The 20766-nt window shown below is 39.5% G+C and overlaps 1 protein-coding gene across 1 annotated transcript in view; it reads right to left on the bottom strand.

Annotated features, from left to right (window-relative positions):
- Nucleotides 1–20319, bottom strand: part of ctnnd2b (catenin (cadherin-associated protein), delta 2b) — a 165073-nt gene extending 144754 nt beyond the window's left edge. The window contains exon 1 of the mRNA XM_046051113.1: nucleotides 20303–20319. The gene's annotated coding sequence lies outside the window, so the exon portion shown is untranslated. The remainder of the gene's footprint in view (nucleotides 1–20302) is intronic.
- Nucleotides 20320–20766: the final 447 nt, after the last annotated feature.

Below are 20766 nucleotides of genomic sequence, written 5' to 3'. Positions count from 1 at the left end.
CCGATTTGACATCCACATCCAGCCAATGAGAGCAGGCAGCTGGCAGAGCAGGCAGCTACTTTTCACCGCAAAACATTTTTCATTCACCTCCAGCTCTCTCTGTAGCTCAGACGATCCCTGCTACCTGCGTGTCCTAATCCATTCTTTCATCCATATTCTTTGTCTTTATAATTTCTATCTTTATAACAACAAACAACAGCTTTTTTGTGTGTAGGTTCACATCATTTCCCGTTTCACATTTCACGTGTTTTTTCTTGACAAAACGTGGTTTGGAGACCAGCATCGGGTGAGTCCTTGTCAGCTCGCCTAGTGTGTGAACCCCTGTCACCGATCAGTCACGCAGTGTGAACGCCACAATGACTTCAAGACTCCCGTCACAAGACGGCAAGTTGTGTAGTGTGAAGAGTATACCAATATTACAAATTCCTCTACACTAAATTCTGATTCTCTATGACTCGTCTCTTTAATTTGTCTGGGAGGATTCATATGCATGAAATTTTTCACATGACAGTACATTCAAGCTTGAACTGGATCAGAATACTGGATCAGAGAGTGGATGAGAGTGCCTGGCGGCCCAATTTGCCTATAGCACAAAACATGAGAAAAGCTCTGGTTTTGACTGTGCAGACAGGGCAGACAGCCAAATATAGGTCAGCTCAACAGACCGTGTCCAAGCCCTCATCACACAACTGACCAGTACAAAGCAGCTTTCCCCAATAACAGCCATCAGAACTAGGTTATAGAGGCCCACAGCCCAGCTAGAGACAAGACTTTGAATATGGATTAGGCCTAAAGGCTTTATTTCACTGAAGTATAATCTTGGATTTTTAGGTCTATATTTCAGCGTGGTAATGCAGGGGTATTTAGGCCTGCATTTCAAAGCAGTAATCTCTGATATTGCTGTAACATTGTAAATGCAGCTCACCATGCTATGATTGACGTAGTTGACATGGGGAATATTGAGCTTAGTCTTTTGACCCTTTAAGCTCATCAGTCAAGTCTGAGACAGGCATGTTTCGGTGAAGACGGGGTTCATCAGCTGTGTTGTGTACTTGCGTGCACCACTGTATTCCTATGTATACACGTGTGTACGTAGAGCACTAGAGCATTCTTGTGTGTGTATATTTGTGTGTGTGTCCCTTCTGGGATGTGAGTCTTTGTTATGTGTTTGACGGGCAGTCCCCTGTCGCCTCATTAAAACTTGCTGCTGTGTTTTGTTTTGGCTTCACCAGTCATCTGTCCCTTTGTCTAGACCCTGTGCCCACGACTCGGCTTTCAAATGAACAACACTTACATTAACAATGTAATTAGTACTGTCTGTGTCTCATTGTGTATTTAGTGAGACCCAAAGTCCATAACGGCGATGTCTTTAATATTTGGTGTTACCCTTGAGAGTTGTGTGATGTGTGCACGATTTTCTTTCTGCCTTGTTTTCTAAAATGGCACAGTGAATTAGACAAACGAAATTAAACATGGGGTTTTGGGGATAGACGTCGCATGTAAATCCTCTGATCTGGTTTCTGCTGAACAAGTCTCAGAGCAAAGAATTCTACCAAGCGTATAATGGCCCCTCCGAAGATGATGTTTTCGAGCCGATGTTTATGTCGACTAACTACGGAGGACAGGTTCGGTATACTCCATCAAACTAAGGAGAATGGTTTTATCAAAAAGCAACCATGTCCTCCTACAAAATATGTTCACCATCAATTTGCATTTCAAATACATTTTGGAGAAAGCGTATATGCTGTCTGAATTAAGTTAACTATGTTTGTATCAATCCAGGATGTGTGACATCCTTAAAGATGCACTACTCCATATTGTTTTATATTACCATGTAGTGATGAACTCACATTCAATTAGCAACAGGCTCTGCAGTTCCCCTCAGATCTACTAAGTCGCAGCAGGCAGCTGTTTTTTGGCGAAAAAGCTCTACACAGCAAAAAACAACAGACAGACAATGTTAGCGACAGCTGGTGAACATAATGGAGCATTTGGCAGCTAAAGAGACAGATATTTTTCTCAAGAGTTGTTCAAGACCAAAAAACAGAGCTAATCTAAAAGGAGAGTGAATATTAGACTTCACACGGTGGCCAGACCCATGACATGCTAATGTCACTCTGTGTCTGCTGAACGTGTGAAATGGCTTGTTTGCTAACACATTAGACATATCAACTTTATGTCAATGTTGTGTTAACAGCGTGTTCTAATACAACAAAGTGGCTAAAAGATTTCATTCATTAATACCACTTAAACTGGCTGTGCTAACACCCATAAAACACAATAGACGTGTCACACAGACAGATGGAGTCATCGAGGTACAGTACCTATGTGCCTATAGGCCTATATGTCAACCCGAGATGATGCAGGCTTTGATGCATCTTACCCCTGCACCTGCCCAAAAAAGTCAACGCATCCCATCTTGTCCTTCAACTCAGTTTTGACTTTTTCACAACTTAACCAAGATCTATATTTATTTCTAGCCGTAACCAATCATTTGAGTTGTCTTACTATAACTCAAATAAGGCTTAAACATGCCTCATGCTTTGAGAGCAGATATGTCTTTGTCAAAATACTGTAGGAAATATTATAATCAGTGATGGCTAAAATCTATTTAGCTGCTTCAGGTTCAGGGTCCTGGTATTGTGTATGTTGGCTTGCTGTCACAGGTTTACTGGGATGCTTGAATTTAAGGTAACCATCGAAAATGCTTATTGAAGTGAAACCAAATGAAATACATCAACAGGATGTTTTAAGTATTTTGCATTGGCAGTTGCAGATATGTTCAGTTTTACGTTGTTTTGATTAAAGATTATCTGGACAGCATTTTCTTTCTTGTAAATTAGTTAATGTAAATTAGAAATGTCATTTTTAGGAGTTGAAAGCAGACACGCTTCATCAATACAAACTATATACCTGGATAAAAAGGTGCAAGTTACTCAACATGTAAAGGCTCTGCAGCGCATCATCACAGGTGCTTCCAGTTATTGCTGATTGCTCTGCTGGCAATTGCAAGACGTCGCTGGACTCCATGTACTGTTAATGAATGATTAGATGCAATTTGTCCACTAGCACAAATGCAACAAAGCTAACAGGAGAAAGAGGGACATGTCAATCAAATACAGTCTGAGCAGCCCAACAATGTCCTGAGACTAATCAGCCAAAGTAAATGAAATCACCAGTGAGCATACTGTCACTGGCAGAAAATGGCAGATGGCCTTACAAGCATCATTGAGAGTTAATCACCCATCAACCAAATCAATCCATGGTAAAAGTCCAGATGCTAATGGACATTTATATTCAGCGCACACACTAATACAAATACTACTGTACAGCTTTGATACAGTGTGAATCCCTCACTTTAAAGAACTTACATGAACCGTTATATTTTTATTACCTCAGAATGAGCCATTTCGATCTACATACATTGCCCCTTACATTGATGTCGCCATGCTGCACCGCCATGTTTCTACAGTAGCCCAAAGGTACGTACTGCTCTACAGAGTGTTTCGTCAATACGTTGAATACTTACGAAGAACAAGAAGAAGAAGTAGTAGTCGTCTGGTTTGTTAGAAGTAGAAGAAAAGTGAAATTTGGACAAATGGAAGACCACAAGTATTATTTAGCACGAGAGTTGACAGAGTGCGTTGGCCACTGTAGCTTCTCCTATGCGCTTGCAAAGGGAGGGGGGAGCAGTAAGAGAGCCGTTGGTCGCAATCAGGTTGCAATTCGCAACCCTCACCACTAGATGCAACTAAAACCTACAAACTGAACCTTCAAGGATAGAAACTCCGATTAAAAACTATTAAGAGGCGATTCGCCACAATAAAAACCCCAATATTTAATAAAAATGTATTATCAAAGGCATTAAAACACAAAGCCAGTCACACCACAAGTACACTTGCCAAACCACTTCAGAGAGCTGCTGCTGTGTTGTTGTCTTACTACCTGGATGCCTGGATAACTGAATATGGATCACAGTTCAATTGCTTGTGCATGATTGTGTTTTGATTTCAAATGACTACATCTATTTTGGGTAATACATGCTAATGATGCTCACTGATGTTTGTTGGTGTGTGATAGAAAGTACCGCTGATTGTATAATCAAAAGACCTATAGCTTAAAGTTCCAAGGACAACTGATAACTTCAATAACAGTTTCACTTTGATTTATTTGTTTTCTTCTCACAGCAGAGTCATGCTTCACATACTGTAGCTAATTAGCCAGAAGGAAGGAAGGAAGAGCATAAGTGTAAATATGGTGGAAGTGTTATGGTAGAACTCAGATGTTCAGGAGCTTGATGGTGGTCTTTAAGGTTTGAATCACCTTCAGGCTCTTGACAAAACAAACACTGCCGCTAATGTGGCTGATTAGACCTGTGACAAACACCTTATTAGCACAACAACAGAGAGCTGAGCTATGTTTAATCTCAAGCTTCAGCACAGAACAGAAATGCATACAGCTTGATCTAGTGGAATCTCACACAGAAAAGCAACCACAAGTGAACAGGTGCAATCTATGTCTCTGTGACTGAGAAGGATTTTTCATCTGCAAGGGTTACTCTGCTTCCCAGGAATCAGTATCTCAGAGAAAAACACAGAATGTTGTCCTGACTTAGACTAGCCTGCTTCCAGACCCCTGAATCACTTACCACACCTCCAGTTTGTTCAGCAATTGAATGTTGCCAAACATTACACTATTGATATCACCACCAGCCCAGAAACCCAAGTACCCAAGTTTGACAAAACACAACATTTCAACTTGTTCCCAAGCAATAAAATACTGTAAATCCACCTTTCATTTTTCTATTTGTCGCAACTGAACTAAAAGACAAAAGACAATTTCAACTGATTGGGCTGTATTTACCAGAAACCTATATCTTGTTGGAATTCATGGTTCCCAGAAGATGTTCCCAAACGAAAATGGTTTACCCCTTAATATTTTTATAGAGTGTACATTACGAGTTTACTGAGCACACCTATCTTCCCTAGAGAAAAAAAAAACCCTTTCCGTTAGGACACTCCAAGCTCTCCTCTTTTGCCATCCTCAGGCCAAAATGTCAACTTTGTACACAAGACACTGTATCTCACAATCTGCTGGGCAGATAGCCGTGAAATTTGAGCGGGTTATAAATGTCAATTTGCTGAGGACGTTCCCTGGTGCCACACTCAGGACAAACTTTATTTTTTCAGACTAAGCACTGGTAAAGCTCTACCAAACCTTTGCAGAGTTTTGTTTAATTCAAAAAACTTTGACATTGTGGCCTATGACTAAGACTTCTTGCAGATTTAGGGTTTTTACTTTAAGTCAGTACATCTGTTCATCTGTTGTACTCTAATGTGATGCTGTGCTCACCTCTAGGCTCCCATGTAGTGATACTAACATTATCAATTACAAGTTAAAATTTTGAGGAATTTGGTGGACCTATTTAAAAGCAAGAGACACATACATAAACAGTAGCATGATTATCAAAGTAGGAGGGTCCTGGAGTGTCTGGAAGAATGTCTTAATCTTAATGTCTTACTCTGGGCAGTGCGAAGACACTTTTGGAGCTCATAGAACCAGTTGGATAAAAGCAGTGGTTGTAGAATCAGATCAGCTGTGATTTCAGTGGCTTTCAACTGACTGGAGCTAACCAAAGGCACAAAGGAAAACCTTTTAGTCAGAAAAGTGTCTATATAGTAATTTTTAGCAGACCCCTTTAAAGGTTCAGACATGTATTCAGATCAGATCTTCTTAACACAACATATAATAGAACAGGTATTAGAATAAAATAGGTCTTTAATCCTGTGCAAAACAAGATTTACTGTCCTACCTAAAATAAAGCCATAGAAACTGTGTTTAATACACCCACTCACAAATGATTTGACTGGACTGTACAACTTGCAGTGAAACTGTACCTTACAGTTTTATGACTTTACAGTTGTGTAGTTGAAGGCGGCAGTTTATTTGCCCTAAATTAAAACTTCAAGTATGTTAAAATAAACAACAAAAATTCAATTAGCAGTGTTGCTAGTACAGACGCTCGGGTGCCTCAACTCTCTAGAGGCTGGCAAACGCCTGCTCTCTGTGCCTCTATCTACTCACACACACTCACACCAGTGCAGTGCACATGCAGTGGCCAAGGGGCTATGATGACTTATCAATTTACAAATAATCAAGGGTAGAAAACTCATCCCAGTGTCATGAAAGCTTATACATGGACATTTTCTGTATTTGGAAATAATGCACTCATCCTCACATTTCCAAATCTCTTACTTTGATGGACACCTATCAGCTTTAGCTGCCTAACATGACACATATTCAAGCCAGGAGCAACAGCTGGTAGCAAAACCAAAATACAATAGCATGTATGAAATTCCTACTGTCTGCCTGCTGCACAAGTTCAAAGCACAATAATCCCTCCAATATTGACATAATATTAGTAATTTTAATGAAATTGAATGAATCTATGAAAATTCTATTTACCATACATTTATACCAGACACTATATATGTGCCAGAGGTGAACCATATTAGGTGCCTGAAGTGTACACAGTCAAGACTTTGCTCACAAGAAACTATATATTTATATTTATTTATTAGCTGCGGGAATCATGAAAAGACATTCTGTACACCTGTTTGTGATATTTTAACAATTGTAACAATGCATTTTTCATCCAAAGCAATCAATCTGCACCTCTATCAGCTGAGACACTGATCACCAAAATGTCCATCATAGAGCTTGACAAAGTAATTTAACAGCCACAAACACAGTAACAGTGTGAGCTGAAATTCAGGATTCTGCTTAACAGCTAATTCTGCATTTTCAGATAAAAGCTAATTTTATTGGTCTTTCACATGTGAATGTTTTTAAAACAATCGTATCTTTGACTCTTTGAAAACACCCATTCATTACTTTTGCAACACATGCCATTTTTGTACAAAAACAGTGTCTTATTGTTAACATCCTGTTAATCTTGTCCATTGTGTTTCCTGTTTTATTTTGTAAGACTAACATCTCCCATCGTTTTAGTTCCTGCCCTTGTGTCTTCTGCCTCTAATTGTCCACACCTGCAGATTTTTCCCCTCAGACATGCCCTTGTATGTCCTCCCTGTGTTTTCTGCCCTTTGTTCTACCTTGTGTGTTCATCGCTCCCTGGCAGTTCCCAGTGTTTGTATCTTTGGTTTAAGGACTTTGCCTTATTTGGATTTTGGATTTTGCTTACTCCCTGTCTGATTTTGTTTGCCTGTTTTGAACTGACCTAATGACGGCCTGGTTTACCAGTAAAGAACTCTACCCTGTGTCTTGTACTTTTCTCTGCACCTAAGTCCATGTCCCACCAGTACCGTTACACATTTGTTCATCCCCCATAAGCTCTAACTAATTCTGGGTTGCCGGCAGCACATATACACATACACACTCATGCCCACCTTGCACGCAGATACCTGTCACCACACACACACACTGTTTAACCTCTCTCATTATCACTTTTTACAGCTGAGAACACTATGTTTAAATATGAGGGGCCGTACAGGCCATAATTCATTCTGTCCCTTCTCACATACATACATTCTTCTCCTTTCACATGCATAGACCTATATTTTCATTTTCACATTAATTAATTTTCATTCATACACTCGCACCTTTTAATTCTCATGGTCATATGCACACATTCATACATTTTTATCTCACGCAGTCAATACATACATTTAATATTTTACATAATATATCCGTATAAAAGAAGAATGTATGCATGTGTGAGACAGAGAATAATGGAAAATGAAGGAGTATAGTAGAAACGGAAGGCAGGTCATTTATTGTGCAGTGGTTGGCAGAGAAGCTCAAGTCGGGTCTAAGGGGAGGGGGCAAGGAGAGCGTGATTTACATCTGCATGCAGAACATCACTCTTCCTGTACCAGCCATCCTCCTGTCCGCTCAAAAGCCTTTGGCATCACCACACACCTGAGGCAGTGGCTTTCACGAGTTCACCGGGAACTTACTAACAGTTTGTCTGGTTTTCTCACATATGACCGACCTAGGTTAAAGTTAACTGACTTTATGCTGGTCTGACAAAAGCCCGCTGGAACTGCCGCTAACGTTTGCCAATACTTGACAGCTAACGTTAGACTGTATGTGTACAAACAACAGCATAGAGAAAACACAAACAGGTTTGGGAATTCCAGGTAAACTCGGAGGACACATAATTGAACAATGTTGTGTTTCAACTTGTGGTGCTGACCTCAATTGATAAAGAAGTCAATAAATCAAGGTTTAAGAAACACTAACGACAAATCATTTAATGTTTGTCCAAATTACTATGAAGGCCTTCGGACAATTCTGAAGCTATGGCTGTTGGGCAACATTAGAAAAAAAGACACTAAGAAATCATACACATTTTATATACATGTTATTTTGGTAATTGCACTTGCATAATTCTATACTGTACATCTCTTGTGAAGAAGCGTAAGACAACTCACACTCTCCCACTATTTATGAGTGCCTTGAAATTATTGTGTTCCCCACTTGGACAAATTTTTGTTTCGTCATTTTCTATACAATGAAATAAATCAGAAACAAAACCCAAGTGACTTCACTCTCTTGCTTTACCCCTACATTTCCATCAATCTCCAATTCTATCACTCTCTATCTCTCTCTCAAACACACACACACACTTTCTTTCTTTCATTTTGTGGAATTCAGGTCATCGTTCAAATGGATATTTAGAGCTAATACATGGTCAAAAAGTACAATCACACAGGCTTCATCTTTTACTCATGATCTTGTCAAGAGAAGAAATCCTGAGGAAAGCATTTTCAGTCAGCTGTCATATCAATGCAAATCTCCATCACAGGTTTATCCCCAGGATGTGTGTTGATCCTGGGATGGAAAGAGCTGAGGCATATTGATGAATCTAGGTGTAAAATTTCAGGAAAGTTCCTTCAAGGTCGTCCTTTTAGTGTGTGAAAGTTCTAAGAACTTGTTATTTGTTTTCAAACCTAATCATACTGTATATCACACGTTACTGGAAGTCATTTAATGCCACAAGTTTGTATAATATTACAATTGTACGATAATGCACATCATCAGCCGTTGACTGACACAAATGGAATGAGCGTGCAAGAACAACATATCAGCAGGGTACGGGTGGTTGGTAATGGATATATTACTCTATGGCCAAAAGTATGTGGACATTTTTGGTTTGGTTTGCGGTACTGGAGCCTATTTGGTTTCGGTAGGCCCCTTGATTCCAATTAAGGAAAATCATAATACTGCAGCATACAATATTTTGGATGATTTCAACTTCGTGGCTCTAGTTTGGGAGAGGAGCGTTCCTGTTTCAACATGACAATGCCCCTGCACACAAAGCCAAGACCATAAATAAATTATTTTCTCAGTGTGGGAAGGCCTGACCTGAACTCAGCGCCATCCAACACGTTTGGGATGAACTGGAACACTGTCTGTAAGCCAGGCCTTATCACACAGTGAATGAGATCTACATTTTGGTGTGATGTTAGGTTGTCCACATAATTTTGGTCATGTACTGTAGTGTACACACAGGCAAACATATCATATACGTAGGACACAAGACTTGAGCGTAGTTTACTTCAAAAATAATATAATAATAATTTGTAAAGGCTTAAAGAGCAATTTTCATTTTTAGCTTTTAGATTTTAACTGAAAGAATATTGTCATGGTTCATTGATTGCTATCAAAAATGACACTGATCCTGCTGTGCCATACCTGTGGCCCATTTTGGCCCCTAGCTGAAGAATTAAGTCAAGGACAGGTGCCAAAGAGCATCACTGTAAATGGATGAGATTGTTGCATGCAAAACCCCTACTGGACAGTTGATGGGACAACAGGCAAGCACCTCTGGATAACCCAGCCTGCCCTCACCAGAAAAAAAACCCTTATAAGATGATTGTTCAAGCAGGTTATTACGACCCATATTTACGTCAATGTTAGGCCACAACCTTTAGTGGCTGTAGTAAGTATGACGGAAGAAAATTAAGTCAGTTGACTTAGTATAAAGAGCCTAAAGCATGATCTTTTCCAAACTCTAAACAAGTAGTTTTGTTTCCTTAAGCCAGCCAAACTGTGACCTTTTCACAATGTTAACCACATGTTTAATGTCACCTCCTTAAGGTCCGATATGCACTGGACTTTTATGTCTATATTAATTCGGGAGTCATGGACAATCAACTTATTTTTTCGCTTAGGTATGGGGACATGTTGGGATAACCTGATGGAGAGTGAGAGAGAGAGACCTTCAAAACACACAGGCAACACATCTGACCTCCTCATCCTGCAGGTCACTGCTAACGAGCTCATATTGATGACACACACACACACACACACACACACACACACACACACACACACACACATACACACTGAGATGTAGGCAGAGATACGGAGAGTTCCAAGTTTCCCAATGTGGTTCATTAAATGGTGAAATCACATTCAGAAACACACACACACACACACACACACACACACTCTGATATCCACCTTTCACAGGCACAAAGTATTCAGCAGCAAAATTAATTGTTTTTTGTATACTGAGCAGATTTCTGATTAGTGCTTCTTGTGACTCAAACATCATTTAGTCATCTGCAATTTAAAATGAACGCACTCCTAGCTATCCCATATAAATTATGCCACGCTAACGAACAGGGAAATGTGGGCAATTCAGAGTTTAAGACTTTAAATTTTTCATGTGGTGGAATGGCGCTCATTGGAATGGCACTCCTTTGAATGGCACTCCTTTGAATGTACTGAGGCGTTTGGGGCTTGATAGAAAAATATCAATAGAATAAGAATAAAGAATTACACTAAGTTGGGTGCTGATGTTGATTTCCTAAACTTTGAAAATAAAGAAGGCGGAACCTGAGAAAAAACTCCCAGAAAAAGCAAAGGCCCTTTCAGCACAACCTCCCAGAAGGCAGTGGACAAAAGTTAAAAGAGGAGGAAAACAAACTGTTCAGAGTTAACTGCACTGGACAAACTAGGATTTGTCAGAGAAAAAAATATTTTTTTTGTTAGAACTAAACTCCTGAAGTTTTGCAGTAAATATGTGGGGCAGAGTTGTATTTGCAGAGGTAGTTAGATTCATTTCCTGAGTTTCAAGGATGATACACCCAAGATACATCCCAGTAATAACACAAATAATGCCTGAGACTAAGCATGTGTCAGTTTTAGCCACACAGAATGTTACATTGCTGTGAGAACAGTCTTTGAAATGGCATCATCTATTAATATCCCTGTAGCATCACCATGTCCTCGTATAAACAAATACATTTCTCTGCTTCATTTCTATTTTCCGCACCTCTACCCTTTTGATACACCAGGCTAGCTAATTAGATAGTTTCAAAGTTGATTTAATCTGTTGCATAGCAACAGGAATGATTTAATGCTCCTTACCCCCTATGAACTCTTGCACGAGCATTAGCACAATGTCATATCTGATAAGAAGCTGAACACTGCTGCTGCTAATGACCTTGTGTTCAGATCCTGTTCACAACGTACTTACAACAGTTAGTAGAATACTGCATGTGGAAAACGTTACTCACAATATCATTTATTGTGTTATTCAGTTCCATTAAGCCTACTGCTGCTATTCACAGACAGAACATGACGTGTTAACAGCCATGCTGGCAGCTCTTAGTGTTTAACATGAAATTAGCACTAAACACAAAATGCAGCTGAGGCTGATGGGAATGTCATCAGTTTTTTGACTTCCCTCGGCACTTGCCCTTGAGAGATCTTAAGTGTCGTTCCATTTGTCTGAAAAACTGAGGTGAACTTGGTGAGATTGTCCCTCGGAGGGCTGAGGGAGTGATTCAACAACAATGAAATGTGAAATACAGTACAGCGCTAAGCCTACAACTGGTAGTTAATCATTCCCATCTTGGGGATCTTGTCATAACCGTGGCTACAAAAACAGCGGAGATGAGATTTTTCATTCTCACAACAATTGGAAAAGTGGACAGAACAAAGTAAAGGATACACACTCACACTGTGAACGACCAAAAAGAGAATTAAGGATTTCAGTTGTCCTGCCTGCCTTAACTGTACAGAAGTGCAGTACATTGATCAGTTTACACCCCACTGCTCACTCAGATTCAGTAAACGAATTAGCATGTGGACAGTGATGTACTGCTTGATGTTTCTTTTAAACTTTCAACTGAACATCTGCATTTCCTCTTTAGCCATTAGAAAGTGTCAGTAAGTTGTATTATGTCAAAATTTACAAAGGCAAGAGAGAACATGGGTAGACATTTTTGAGTAGATAATAATTAATATTCAAATAATAAAAAATATACATATTTTATTATCGTGACATAGCAAATAATAATTTTGTGATGTTGAGATCCCAAATTAATAATTTCATGAAAAGAAGAATATTTTTCGTGGTTCCTCCAGCCATCCATACAATCCAAAAAACTTGGAATTTAGAAAACAGGAGCTCTTTAAAGGTGGAGTAAGCAATTCTGAGAGAGAAAACCAATACCAAGTAAAATGCCCTAACATGGAGCTAACAACAACACAGCAAGCAATGTTACTAACGTTAGCTACATTGTGGATTAGCAAACTATTGCCACATTTGCTGCTGCGAAGCTAACAAGCATAGAGGACAAGACGGTCCCAGAGACAGTAACACCAGCTCCAGACAGCGATACTCACAACTCTCCTGTTACTATATCTAACATCACAACAACACCACTTGGTTTGGTCTGTGCAGAGATATTTTGACAAAAAGATTTATATTACATAAATTTAGTTAGATGCTCTCAAAATGCAGTTTCATTGGGATGTACTTCTTTTCTTCAGCTACGCACTAGTTAAAACGTTTTTCTTACAGTTTTCTTACAGTGTACTCTAGTGTTCAAGTATTCTTCCTTTGTAAGCATCGTCTACTGAGACTGAGACAGATCTCCACCCAGTGATAGCACTGCAGTCATACATCACTTAAACAGAACATACATACAAAAAAAGCTGACCATAGAGGAATTCAGCCTACAGTACAAATTCTTCCCATTGCTATTCTCAGCACTGCGAGCATCACCATTACCACCCCAGAGCACTACTAGCCCACTGGCTAGCTACTGTAGCGCCATGCATAATACATCAGCCCATCACTTGTGGGGGGTAGGATCAAAGAGGTGCAATTGCCCACAGCTTCTGCCTCGGACCATGGCTAAAGCCTGAGTCCAAGCATGAGAATAGCAACATCAAACAGCTGAGATTACTGTGGTTTGGACTGCATGATGCAAGTTAGGATACTGTGAGAAATTGAGAATAAATGAAATGTCAAGAAACAGAAAAGAGCTGTTCAAAAGCACTCACAAATATCAGCTTCTTCAGCATTTTTTTAACTTGTACTTTTTTAGGAAAACAAAGAAGAAAGATGGATTTTCTATGTTTCATAGTTGATGTAAAAGTGGTAGGCCAGGCTATGTCTTTATCTTGCTGCACAAATCAAAGTCTTCCTCCAATTCAGGTTATTTTTAGCTGATTTTCTGATGCTTCTTTGGCCTGACAGTACTGGCATGCTATGTAATTCTGGGTTACATCAAATCATCTTATATCAAAATGTTCAGTCGTGGATTGTTTCTAATGATAAGTGTTCTCTAAATATTCTACCATCTATTCATAGTCACAGTTGCCCTTTTATCCCATGTTAATTATAGTAGTGGTTACCTATTTCTAGTGAGAGAAATTTCAAATTATGATTTCCAGCCTCTTTTGAATCTTACTCACAGGTCAAAGCTCCATCTAAACATAACTGAAATGATTCTCCAAGCTGCGTACCCACTTTGACTTGGCTCCTTTTGGCTTATTTTCATCATTATCTCCAGCAGAACAGGACGTGTTGAGTTCCCAACAGCACTGATGCATTTTTAGCAGTTTGTGCAAAACAGTGCTGAGCTACGGACAGGTTTGAACCATCACAAAGCCACAACACAAAGCTGCAACCAGCGCTTCCCCCTGAGCATCTGTGAGTTAAAAAAGAAACCTTCTCACTATAGAAGGGACTTGTATATGCTCATGATTACGGACTGGCCTGTCCGATGCCATTGCTGTGACATATGTGCATTCTAATAATTGGGCACAATTTCTCTTCAGTGAATAAAAAAATGATGCCAACTCTGCCCTGGAGTGTATGTGGTGTAGCCGCTTTCTCTATCTTTCTCTCTTGCAGTGCTATAAATAGTGGAGTGTGCTGCTGTCTCTCATATTTCATGTGTCACTGGCTCCCACAGTCACTGGTGAAGATTGTTCACTGCATGCATACATAAAGCCTTTTCTTGCCTCCTTCTGCACTTGCTTTTCACTTCCTCACTCCCGTGTATCATTCTCTCCTCTCCTCACCTATCCTCTCCATGCTTTAAACCCAAGGCCGAAGCCACGTGTCTCAAGTGTCAGGGGATTGGATCACCATATGTAGGGCAAATTTAAGTTAAGAATCATTAATTATTGTCCTAGTTTTGACAGTGATCTTATAGTCCTCTTTAATTTCAGCATAAAAACACTGCCAAATTGTAATTCAATGTAAAACCCCCGAAACTTTAGGCTACAACCAGGGCTGTAGTGGAGAGTTAAGGCAAATAAACACTGTACAAATTATCTTCTATATTCTAGCATCACTTATTTTGTGGTCTGCTGGAACAGCCTTAATCAACCAACCAACCACCAAAAACAAAGCGCCCTCCGTGCTAAAGCTAGCAGGCAAAAACACTAGCTGGAGCTGCATTCATGAGGGACTCAAATTAATCTGAGTTCAGAGGGTGGACATATGACATTATTTGAAACATGCTGCATAAAATAATAATCTCAACAAAAGCCCTGAGCTCCTTAGCAAAACTAAGGGTTTTGTTTTTACATTAGTAATCCTGTTTTACAGTAGCACAGTCCATTTTATCTAGCTGATCTGATGTAGCTTGCAGGCTACATTCAACATAAACAAATAAACTACAGTTCTGATAGCGTGGAGAGTAATAGATACTCACAGGCCCTCGATACAGTAACTAAGATTAGGCATGGTTCACCCAGGCCTTTTTTTTTTTTACTGCAATACACCTGCCTACAACCAGGATCATATGCAGCAATATTGTCAACTACTTAAATGTCTGCAAAAGCAACATGAGTCCTTGTGTAAATAATGACTTGTTTGCTGTGGGAGCCAGCAGGAGCCAGTGCCCCTGTAACACGAACCTTGCACTCCCCCTATGAACCCCTCAGAACGAAAAGTCTACAATAATCATAATAATCATAGTAATATATCTTCCTTGCGACGATACGGTGCTGATGCGATAGGCAGAACAAATGTGTCTCAACTAGTCGGATCCTTTCGGATGTTATATCGCCACTGTCCGGTGTCGTGCCAAGGTAATTATCCCCAGTGACGTTTTATAAGTACTTTGTTATCCCTGATAGAAAGTGTTCCCCCTGCCACGGGAGCACGTGTGCATTCAACGGTGAAGGCGGACTTTCGACTTCATGAACGTAAATGAAAAATTTAACGTGTGTGAACGAGGTTTTTGCAGAGCAAGCTAGCACAGGGCTTAAATGAATGCTTTTATAGGCTAACGTTAACGTTACGTGTTATTCATTGCTCTAAATTGAGAATGTCTAAACATGACGAGCATATAGTTTCCCTTGTAAAGCAAACATTTATTTCGCAATAGTCTGACTATGTTATAACTGATCAAGTAGTTGATCACTTAGTCATCCATGTTACTGTTTGGAAGATAGATTTAGACAGACTGTCACCTTTTTCAAGTAAGCTGTTCCTAGTAATATCGACGCCATCGATTTACATTAAACTGAATGCAGCATTGTAGACAATATATTGTCCTTGTAATCCATGTTTCCATTGCTTGAATAGCCTTTGGATATTGCTGGAAATTGTCCCCCTCCTTAAAGGGTAAATTATTATCATAATAATTTCATAATGCTTTGCATTTAAACAGCACTTTTCATACACAAAAAGCGATTACAGTTGCTACTGGTCCCACCAGTCTGCCAAAATATGTATCCCCCTTGTGACAAAGTGGGTTTGCTCACCACTTTGTCACAAGGATTGAATGTGCCCCTCTGGCAAAACAACTGGCCCCAGCCTGGCCCCCTCAATAAAATTGGTCTAGAACCGCCACTGCTTGTTGGGCAATCAAATGTGATGAATATTAATGTAAGAGTCATGAAAAGTAAAGTAGAAGTCATGCATATCTAGGTCAACACAAAGGTCTTGCACTGCAGATACACACATCTAGCTTATCGTTGTCTGATCAATGTCTTCCATTAATTAAGCTGAAAAGCGAGTTAACCGATGACACAGTGTTATTTCACTGCAACAAATCAATGAGATTCATTAATTTAGCCTGAAGGCTAAGATAAGTAAGGACACTGTTATTTCACTACAGCAGCTGAAAGGAGTGCAAATAAGGAATTCCCAGCCCTAACTCGCATACTTGAGCACATGGAGAGCAGTATGTTAGCCAGCTGAGTGAAAATCTCTGAGGGATTTGACCCTTAGCCAATAAACTGCAAAGTATCTTCATCTCTCAGTCAGACACAATGCTTAGTCATCAACGAGACGCTCAGCAAAACCTGACAAATCCTTATTAGTCAAAGTTAAAAGGTCTGAGAGAAAATATTTCCTTTGAGCTTTGTTCAGAGGCTCATTCTGTGTTCCAGGCCTGTCTTTGAAGAGGCAGTGTGTGATATTTTCACTCAGCAGCTGCCAAATGCTGGAGCCACTTTTGCTTAACTGGGTCTGGTGATAAAATACCCAAAAAAGTCCCACATAGCTGACAGAGAGTGTCCGATAGCTGATTCATACTAGTTATAAAAAAGCACAAGCATCTTTGATTTAATTTCATTTCCATCTCATTCTTTTTCCCAAGAGTAAATCTTAAATCTTAAATCTTTCTGACATCAAAGCTCATTAAAATACTTAAATATTTCCTATGTCCTAGATGAAATGACAAAAAATAACTTCAACAAGTTCAATCTGTATTCAAATGAGTTTCCAAACGTGCAAGGATTTATGGTTAAATTTTATCATGTAAGGTGTCGGTAAATGTAAAGATGACAAAACACCACTGATTTATAAAGATTCACTAAAAGGTGAGTATCAGGTGGGTTTCTATTGATTGCATCTGTCTGTGTAGCCCAAGCCAGGCTCATCAGTGACAGCACTCCTTTCAACAAATCCCCTATCCAGAGCATTGCACATACAGCATGGGTGTGGCCTTGTGAGCCAGGGCTAATTTCACAGGCAGTGACTGAAAGCGACGTCCTCATTATTTGCACTGCTTATTTTGTGTCTAAATATCTCACAACAAGACCTTTCCAGCTAATTAGATCTGTTAATGTTTTACTATCTTACTTTTTTCTTCATCCTGGATGTAAACAACGTTGTTTATTGTGAGCAGGGGAAGCCATTTGACAGGTCACTAATAGCTAGGGCTGTTTGAGAGATCAGCAAATCTAATGACCCATATCGTCTTCAAGCACAAAAGGTTCTAATGTTTGCTGACTCACGATCTCATTCTGGCTATTGCTGTGGCAAAATGTTTATAAAGGATTACCCTGCTGTTAAAGTACATAGACACACACATGCAAAGACATAACACATTTCATTGTCTCGACTTGTGTGACCATAAAGCACAGTGAGCTGGCAAAAAAAATGTAGAGAAGATCCAGACACTGAAATGACCTCAGTACTGGAAACTCAAATTGAAACTCATAGACAAACAAAGGAAAATGAGTCCCTCAGACAAACAGTGGGGACCAGTGGTGGCAGTTGCACATTCACAGGTTATTCACGTTTCTATCTGGCTGATGACTGGTCAACTGAATGTGCTACTATTGGCATAGCGTTTCTTGTACCCATGCACACACACACATGCTAAGAGATATTGTCTTTAATTAGTGTATCATAATGGAGCACAGTGACCTGTTATTGGCAAAAATAACAATTTTAAGTCTGGACATGCCTAAAAAAAAATTATTACTACGGCTAGCGAGGTTAGAGCTAAACCTGACTACTCCTGCAGACAATGACAATTAATGGACATAGAAGAGCAGTCAACTAGGAGTGCCGCGTGGCTGCCTGAAATCTTTGGTTTGCGCCAGTCTGAATGGGACACCAAAGTGCTGAGCAAACCTTTAAGATAAAGAGGAGATTAGTTGCTGTCAGGCCGCTGGCTGGATGTGAGTACAGTGAATGAAGAGGCATTAAAGCCAGACAAAGAGGGCTTCTCTGGCCTGACGCCACTTCCTCTACTGCACGCGTACACACACACACACACAAACACACACACACACACTCTCATACAAAACCTGCAAGTAAGCAAATGCTTGCACAAGGTTACAAATTAATGAGGACTTGGGGCACCAAAATGCCCTTAAAAGTTTAAAAAATGCTTATGTAATAAAAACTGTCGGAGAAAGAGAAAAGATAGCATCCCCTCCCAATTTTGCTAGTGCATTTTCTTTTATCTTTTTTTTGCTCTTTACCCTCTTCATATTGAATTGGCTGAGCGATAATTTTTTCTACTGAAATGTCCGCTTCTGATACATTTTTATAGTGGATCTTTGGTCAGAAAACAGTCAAGGACACAGCCTGAAACAAAAATACTACAATGAAACTGTGCAGTCCTCAACAGACCCCCCACAAACCACCATGTCAGCAAAATTGAAACAACCAACATGGTAAAAATCTAAACAGTGGTGCCAAAGAGGGTGGGGGGGTTTGGGACAAAGAGAAGAAAATAACACTTTCATGTATTTCCATGTTAAAACAAATCTTAGACATGCAATTTCAGCGTTTATTTGCCGAAATGAAGTGCATATGTTTTATTTTATTAAACTGGACACAAAAAGGACCAATGCTTAAAAAAAAACACAAGGGTGCCAAAACTCCCTCTAAAAATACCTTAGTTTCACACCCAGATGAAAATAACAACCTGCCACTGTCTGAAAAATCTGTATGAGCTCATCCTCTGCCATTTCCAAAGAACACAGGCAGAAAAATAAAGCATTGTGAGAATTGTTCTCATCAAGGTGATAATTGATGAATTGTTGTTAGACCACCGCAATCTATGCTTTTCTTTTTCTTTTTTTTTTTTTTTTTTTTTTACTTCACAGCTCCAAAAACTCTGCGGGACATAATGACCTTCTCTCAGAAGCATTATAGATAACAAGCTCATTTGTAATTATGTAAGGCCCACTTACACACATAAGAGTTCATAAATCCTAAATTCATTTGAGAACAAAGACTGCAGCCAGTCCTTCAGCACCCACCCCATCAAAAACAAACAAACACACACAGCTCAGGCATGCAAAATAACAAGGGCACGCAGAGTCACACTTTCATTTGAGAGCACAAAATATAAGAACAACAGTTTTTGTCTGTGAAATAGATTGAGTGAGCAGGTAAATAGGTCTAAAAGCTTTGGTGCCTGATGTGTTTGCTCTGTTCAGTCCACTGAAATCACAAAGGGTAACAAAGATCGGAAAATGAGCATATAAAGATGTATATATGCTAAAACAACAGTTCAGTTTCTTACAGACATTAAATACATTATCTGCTTTTCTAGTACTCACAAATTTGCTCATAGCAAATAAAAATTTATAAATAAGTGGCACTAGAAATCATTTAATATTATTACTTTTTGGTAAAAAGTCAAGAGCTGAAGTGGGATCAAATGCCCAGACAAATTCCTAATCCTACTTTAAATCTGAGCTAATCTGTATTTTCATATTAAATATGAATCATAACTATATGTAATGTGAATGGTGTCACCCGTAGTGACGATCCCACAGAGAATTATCACCTGACTCTGCAACACCACAGAGCGTTTTAGCTTATTGTTTTGTTTCTAGCCATAGCAAGCGTTTCAATGAAAGCTCTGATAAACACTATACGTTGCTTGTCCAACTCCACAGCTGACAAAAAAAGTAACCAGAAACCCCCCCCAAAAATAGACAATGGATTGCAAACACTTAGCCACATCAACTTTATATGGCAAGGCCATAATATGTCTGACATGTGTATCTGTTTAGCATGTTTTGGAATTCTGCAGCTTTAATTTGGTACTTTTTGCAACCATAATCTAGTTTTAGACTGTTTCAACAACATTTAGCATTTGAGAAGTTTGGCAAAAAATGGTTTTGTAGAATGACATTCAGTTCATGTCACTTTCCACTGACTCACTGTGGCCTCCCAAATCAAATTTAAGTCACTAATGCTGCATAAAGAGTGACTACTGGGTTTGCACCCATCTACCTAAACTCCATAATACAAACTTACGTTCCTTCTCGGCCACTGTGCTCCTCCAACGAACGCCGTCTGGCTCTGCCATCCCTACACACAAAGCAATCTTAGTCCCGGCTGTTCTCATGTAATACCACAATGGTGGAACAAGCTATCACACGCCATCAGAGCAGGGGCGTCCCTTTCTAACTTCAAGAAGCTTTTGAAAACTCATCTCTTCCGAAAACACTTTCTGTTACAACATCTCTAACCTCTAACATGCACTTCCTGTGCTCTTCTTCGTATATCTCCTTACAATTCTCTTGTATTGATTGCCCTATTTCGTTAACTCTTACTTCTTTCCCTAGGTATTTACCCAGTTGATGCTGTACGTGCTGTTAGCTCCTACTAGTTTTCTCTGGTACTTTACTCTACTTTATTGCTGCTTAGTATCTATTTTCACTTGTAGATCTCTTTCTGTATTGATGCTTTATTGATGCTTGTATGTTGTTCCTCAAATG

The sequence above is a fragment of the Micropterus dolomieu genome, linkage group LG06 (assembly GCF_021292245.1).
Source record: "Micropterus dolomieu isolate WLL.071019.BEF.003 ecotype Adirondacks linkage group LG06, ASM2129224v1, whole genome shotgun sequence".
In the NCBI taxonomy this organism is placed as follows: domain Eukaryota; kingdom Metazoa; phylum Chordata; class Actinopteri; order Centrarchiformes; family Centrarchidae; genus Micropterus; species Micropterus dolomieu.
Note: the sequence above shows the minus strand (reverse complement) of the source record. Positions and strands in the feature narration are given on the sequence as shown.